This window comes from Sturnira hondurensis, unplaced genomic scaffold (assembly GCF_014824575.4).
Source record: "Sturnira hondurensis isolate 20B ecotype Veracruz unplaced genomic scaffold, ASM1482457v3 Scaffold0019835, whole genome shotgun sequence".
Lineage (NCBI taxonomy): Eukaryota > Metazoa > Chordata > Mammalia > Chiroptera > Phyllostomidae > Sturnira > Sturnira hondurensis.
Genome location: NW_028092466.1, coordinates 2,605,251 through 2,612,247, shown reverse-complemented (window position 1 = coordinate 2,612,247; position 6,997 = coordinate 2,605,251).

Genomic DNA, 6,997 nt, shown 5'->3' with positions numbered 1-6,997 from the left:
CTATTAAATTTCTCTGGGACTCTACCAGGTCATCACTACTGAAAAGAAGTTGTATATTCACTTTTGAGTCAACTGCTTATTACACTTTAGTGTTCTCATTCTACCATGTGGGTACAATCATATATTCATTTGCCTATTCAATACATATTTATTGAATGTCCACTATGTGTCAGCCACTGTTTTAGCACAGGGTGTTGCTACAAAAATTAGCCATGCCCATGCCCTCATGGAAATTTCAGTTAATGGGGGTGGACATACACAAACTAATGAACAAGTCAGTACATAGTGTGCCAGATAATAGTGAGTGCTAAAAATAAAGCAGAGTAAAGGGGAAAGGGAGTGCTGTACCAAAGTGGTGATACAGAAAGGCTTCTAGAATATGGTGAGATTTGGGTAGAAGTTTGACAGAAGTGAAAAAGCAAGCAGTATGGCTATCTAGAAAAAGAGTATTTTAGACAAAGGGAACAGAAACTGCAAAGTCCCTGAGTCCACCTGGAGTACAGGAGCAGCAAGGCAGGAGTATACCTGTTTAAGGAGCAGCAAGGAAACCTATGATCAGGCAAAATGGTCAAGGGGAAGAGTGGCAGATGAGGTAGGGAGGGCAATGTAATGTAGGATCTTGTGGGGGCTTGGGATTTTGATCTGACTGAGATAAACCAGAGAAGAAATTTGGGAAGTGAATCAATGTAATCTGACTGAAGGTTTAAAAGAACCACTCAGATATCTGTATTGAATGTAGATTATAGGCTGCAAGGGAAGGTCAAGTATAGGCAGCAGGCTATTGCTACAATGTAAATGGAATGGAATGATGGTTTGGGCCATGTTCCAGTTACAGTAACTACATAACAAATTACTCCAAACATAGGGCTTAAAACAACCTTTTTATTATGCTCATGAATTCTATGGGTCATGAATTTGGAATGTCGAAGGGACACAGCAGTCTGTTCTACAATATCTGGGACCTCTGAGAACCCCAAGCCTTGGGATGATTCAGCATCTAGAGGCAAGTATTATGTCTCATAATAAAAGTTGGAGAAGAAAGGACTGTTTAGAAGGGTAGCTAATAAATGAAGTTGTATTAGGAGATAGACATGAGGCCAAGAGAAGTTTTATTAAAAGATTGGAGAGATTAAACATACTTGTGTTGATAACATGGATCCTGTAGAGTTAGATAAATTGAGCATGCAAGAGAGGGAAGGGATAATTGTGTGACACCAGGCAAGAGGGTCTGGAGTCCAGAGGCCAAGTGGAAGGGTTGGACTCTGATGGAAGCAGGGACATTTCATGTATGAGGCAGGAAGACAGAGAGTAAGAGAAAGGTGCAGGTTAGAGGTTAGTTGGTAGATTTGCTAGTAGAAAGATGTGGGAATTTCTATTTCCTTGCTTCTGTTTTCCAGTGAAGTATGAGGCAAGGTCACTGGCTAAGAGTGAGGGCAGTGGAAGAGGTATAGTGCATATACAGATAGAAGATGTGAAGTGTTCATTTTGAAGAGGAGGTGTCCCAGGCTTGCCCAGAAGTATTGAGTTATAATCATCAAGTTGAAGTGGAACCAGTTTGGTAGATCTGTACATTTTTCTCCAGCAACTTTAGTTGCTTGCATGTGACCACAGAAAATATGAGCAGTGAAATATAGGGAGAGAAAGGCAAGGACTTAAGAATCTTTTCAAGTGAGGGATTATAATACTAGACCACAAAATTTGAGCTTGGATAAGGAAGGAAATGAAAATAAAAGAGCAGATATCAAAACGATGAGAAAGTGGCATGGGTCAATGAATAAGTGGTCTGTCTCAGTGGTGTCAAAGAATTGCAGGGATGGACTCTCTGGAATAGGTGAGCTGGAAGAAGAGGAGATAATTGGTAGAGATGAAGTAGAATAAATTTCTCCTGGTTGTGGTGTATAATTCTTTTTAATATCCTGTTGTGTTCAACTTGCCAGTATTTTGTTGGGGACTTTTGCATCTATGTTCATAAGATGTACTGGTCTGTAGTTTTTCTGTCTTATAATGTCTTTATGCTGGTCTAACAGAATGAGTTGGGAAAATGTTTTCTTTGCTTTTAGTTTCTTGAAGATATTGTGGTGAATTGGTATTATTTTTTCTAAATGTTTGATAGAATTCACTAATAAAGGAATCTGGGCCTGATGCTTTTGGGGGGGAAAGCTTAGTAGTTATTGATTCAAGCTCTTTAATATATATATGCCTATTCAGATTATTTATTTCTTCTTGTATGCTTTGGTAATTTGCGCAGAGACTGAATAGGATGCTTGAAATCAGGGTTTTGTGAAGGTGGTACAGATGTTCATAATGATGAAGTCAGTGATGACTATATGATTTATCACTCTAAAATTTGAACTTGCTTTGAATAATAGATGAGGGAAGACAGATGCAATAACTGAAGAGGAGGGATAAGGTAGGGTGCATTAACTAAGTAGGAGACATAAGACAGGATGGAATAACTGAACAAGAGAGATATGACATGTAATAACTGAAGAGGAGGGGCAAGAAAGGATGCAATAAATGAAAGGGAGGGAGAGAGAGGGAATGAGAGAACAAGATGTTATAACTGAATGGGAGAGAGAAGACAGGATGGAATAACTGAAAATGATAAGAAATAATGCAATAAACGAGAGAGGATATGGAAAGGACAGAGAAGGAAAGAGAATAAGATGTAATTAATGCAAATGAAAGATAATAAAGGAAGAAATAACTGAACTGCAGAGGTAAGACAAGATATAACAAATGAGCAGATAAATATGATGAGAGACAAAATAGGGGGGAGTAACTGGAAGATATGAGACAGGTTGCAATAAATGAAACCGACAGATAAGATAGGATACAATAAATGTAAGGGAGAGATAAGAAGGATGCAGTAGCTGGGCAACAGAGTTATGACAAGGCACAATAACTGAGCAGGAGACATAGACAGGATGCAATAACTGAGTGTAAGAAAGAAGACATGATAGAATAACTCAATGGAAGAGATAAGACAGGAGAGGATAATTTAACAGGAGAAAGTATTAGGTAATTGCTCTAGGGAGATTCTTCTTCCAGCTAGGGAAGGCTTCTTAGAGCTGATGCTCCTGAAGGATGAGTAGGGTGAATTTACAAAGAAAGGGAAGGAGTGTTATGGTCAGAGGCAAAAGGACTAGGAAGCATATGACAGTGAAAATGAAGGTTTAAGTCTATGTGGGTGTCATAGATCATGTAAGGATGGAAGCCTGACTTCTAAAGAAAGTATTAAAGGGAGTAACATTTAAACTGAAACTTAAAGGATAGGTAAATATTTGCCAAATGGAAAGATTGTAGGGTGTGTAGGAAGCAAATTCAAAGTATGGAAACATCATTCATTCTTTCAAAATACAATTTTTGAGCATGTACTCTACTCAAGCATGATACAGAAATGAATGTGATCCCTTATCTACACTTACGTACCTTACATTTTAATATGTGAGAAAGACATTATTTACAATTTAGTAAATGATAAGTGAAGAGAACATAACAGGGAAATCTGACCTATTCTAGAGGTCTAGGAAAGCTTTCTTAAAGAAATGAAATTTAAGCTGAGATTTAGAGGATAAGTAGGCCTTTTCTAGTCAAAGCATGAAAGTGAGATGTGAGAAAAGATTCCAGGAAGCCGAGGAACAACGTGTTAAGTCCTTGAGGTGATAAGGCTTAGAGTATATTCATGGAACTAGAAGGAGGTCAGTGCAGCTGAAACCTGAAGATGGAGAAGGAGAGTATCTCAAGGTGAAGCCTGCTAGGTCATCAGGGCAATCTTTGGGATTCTAGTTTTTATAGTAAGAGCAAAGTAGTGATCTTAAGCTAGAGAGTGATATGATCAGATTATTGTTCTTAAAAAAAATCTCTTTGGCTATAGTTCAGATTTTGCCAGGCTGGTTTAGACTTGGGAAAGAAGAATAGATGTGTGAAAGACCAGGCAGTAGATGATGACAGTCTGGATGAGGACTATGGCAGGAAAAAAAGAGAGAAGTTGATGGTTTTGAGAGATATTTAGGGGTAGTAAAGAAAAAAACATAATATTGATTGGATATGGGTGAATGAGGATAGGTAGATTTCAAGGCTGATTCCTAAATATTTAGCTTGAGCAACTGAATCATTACTGTGGCCATCCACTTTGAGGAACAGTATAGGAGTACAAGAGAAGTTTTAAGGAGGGTAAAAGAGAATCGTTAATGTGTTTAGTTTGAAGTGCTTATTTGCAGAGATATCAAGTCTGGAGCTCAGAATAGAGAACTAGGATGGGGATGGAAATTTGAAATTCGTGGGTTATAGATGGTAAAGAAGCCAAGGGAGTGGATGAGATCATCGAGGAGAAAATGTAAAGTGAGAAGAAAGGGGCTTGAGATGGAAACTTGAGCCACATCACATTGAATTCACAAAACCACTTGATGGTTAGGCAGAAGCAGATGAACTGATAGAAGAGAGGAAAAGAGAAGCTGGAAAGCCATAACTAAAGAACACCAGGGTAGGACAGAGTTTTGGAAATCAAGGGAAGAGACCATTTCCAACAAGAGAGAATGACCAGATGTATGATAGGCAGTTAGAAATTCGGTTTAATTACAGATTGAGAATTGTTCATTTGATTTAGCAAAAAAAAAAAGAAGTGACAGAATTATAGTGAAATCCATTTAGGTACAGTATAGGGTAGAGGAGTAGGTGGGAGGTAAGGAAATGGAGACTCTTGCGAAATTTTATTTTAAATTAGGGAAACGAGATAATAACTAGAGAAAAAATGGATGGATAAAGGGAGAGCTTAAGAAAGGATCCAGTAGAGTAAGAGAGAATGGAATAAAGGTGAGGGAAAAGAATGGTCCATTTTATAAATATTCTAAGGTTGGGGAGATGAGTTTCAGAGCCAGGCAAGAGAGGTAGCTCTAAATTGGAGGAGAGACCCACGTAGGCAAAGGGAGAACATGACTTGACAGCAGAAATGTAAAGCAATTTTATCCAATAGCATCTACTATTTTTCTTTCAAGCAGGATGTGAGATTATTCTCCAGAGCCAAAGGGCAAATGTAAATTTTGGAAGAGTGGAGAAGATTTCAAGTAGAGTGAAATAGAATGTTTGAGCAAGTTGACAAAATAACTACAGCACTGAAGGCCCAGTGGGTTTGGTGGTTAAGAATTTATAGTGGTACCATTTTCTCTGAAGTGTGAAGTAGTAAATTATCTAATTCATTCAGATTTAGTGTTTTTACACTCCAGTATAATAGAGGAATAGGAGATGGCAAAGGAATTCTATGGTGTTGTCATGAGAGTAGACAAAAAGATAGATGTAAGCTTTTGCTTAGTTGAGAGAGAAATAAAGGTAAAATAGGGTCTGATGAAAATGAAAGAAGTAAAAGGCCAGAATACTGGAAGTGTCAATGGTGTTGGAGACCTGTTCTGTTTGGTGTAGTTCAACAAGCAAGCGAGAAAATCAGGAAGGAGTTGCTTGGTTTGGTGACTTTGAAGATGCCGCATTTTCTGGAGTGAGGCTGCAGAAGAGGTGGAATGGAAGAGAAGACAATGGAAGGTGGGAGTCATTGGATTGGATGAATGATTCATGTGGACAGAATTGAAGTGTCCTAGAAATGTGATAAGAATTGGATAACGAGGGAAGAGGTGCCAAACTCTTTAATAAATAAAAAGTCAGTAGATAATAGCAATAGGTATGGGGAATAGCAGAAAAGCGTGAATCTCGATACAGGAACTTTTAACAAGAGTATAAGCAGCAATGGAGACCAAAGGTGAGGAGGGGATTTTGTGTTTAGCTCAGGACTAAGGAGAAAATATTTGTTACCACTTAAGAGAGCTTCCAGGGAAGCATTGTTTTCAGGGAGAGGCAGACTGAAATTTAAGTTAAGTGGTGGGGGATGTTCCAGAGACATAAGAAACCTCATGATTTTCAGGAGGGTCAGTATTAGGTGAGAGTACAACTAAGATTGGCTGTTGTTATCAGACCCTATCTTCCTTTCCTATATCTTTGCTTAACATTTGTCTGTTTATCTATTCATTTTCTTATGAAATGAATAGCCAAATGAAATGGCAATGTGGAATTGGATGAATAGGTTGTAACCTTTAGCAGGATATTGGATAATATATTGAGGACCATTAACTGTTTTATAGATTACTTCAAAGTGAGCTCAAAATGCATATTAGAGTAATTAATCCAATAATCAGTATAAAATAAATGAAGGTGCATAATAACCCAGAGGGAAACTTCTCCAGGCACCAAAGCCCATAAGTGTGTATCTGAATAATTTGACTTACTGAATAACAAAATTAAAAACTTTCAACTTTGTATTATTTCTCTTAAATAGGTTGTATACTGTTCTTGTAAAATCTTTGTTATAGTTCTAATAAACAAGATTCTTGCTTGCTCCCTGTCTGTAAAAATTACATAAATAAAAGGCACATGCTACCCTCAGCACATGTAAATCTGTAGTAGTAATACTACATACAGATTATATCTTATAATTATACATATAAGGTAGACTATACATTGTAATTATGATGCTAATTACCACAATGCTATAGAAAGGCACAGTGTAGCTAGCTAAAGACAAAATAATGAGTGTAGAAAATTGACTTTTTAAAAATATTTTTTTCCAATTTTTTTATTTAATTATTTTTCAAGTACAGTTTTCTGTCTATTACTCCCATCCCATCCCACCCCCCATCCTCCCCCCTCCCTCCCATTTCCACCCTTCTCAGTTGTTGTCCATGTGTCCTTTATATAGGTTCCTCTAAATCCCTCCCTTATTTCCCCTGAAATTCCCTCGACTTTTTAAAAATATTAATTGACCTTCTCTTTGTATCAGAAGTACTGTGGGGAAGCCTTGTAAAAGATGCAGAAGCCTCTAAAGAGAGAGAAGAATGAATACTGAAAATATGTTTATTCTTAACCCTTGTTTACCATTCTAATGTGATAACAAGGGAAGAGGCTCAGTAAAACAAACAACTAAACATCTGTAGGTAGCAAAAAACTAAGAATC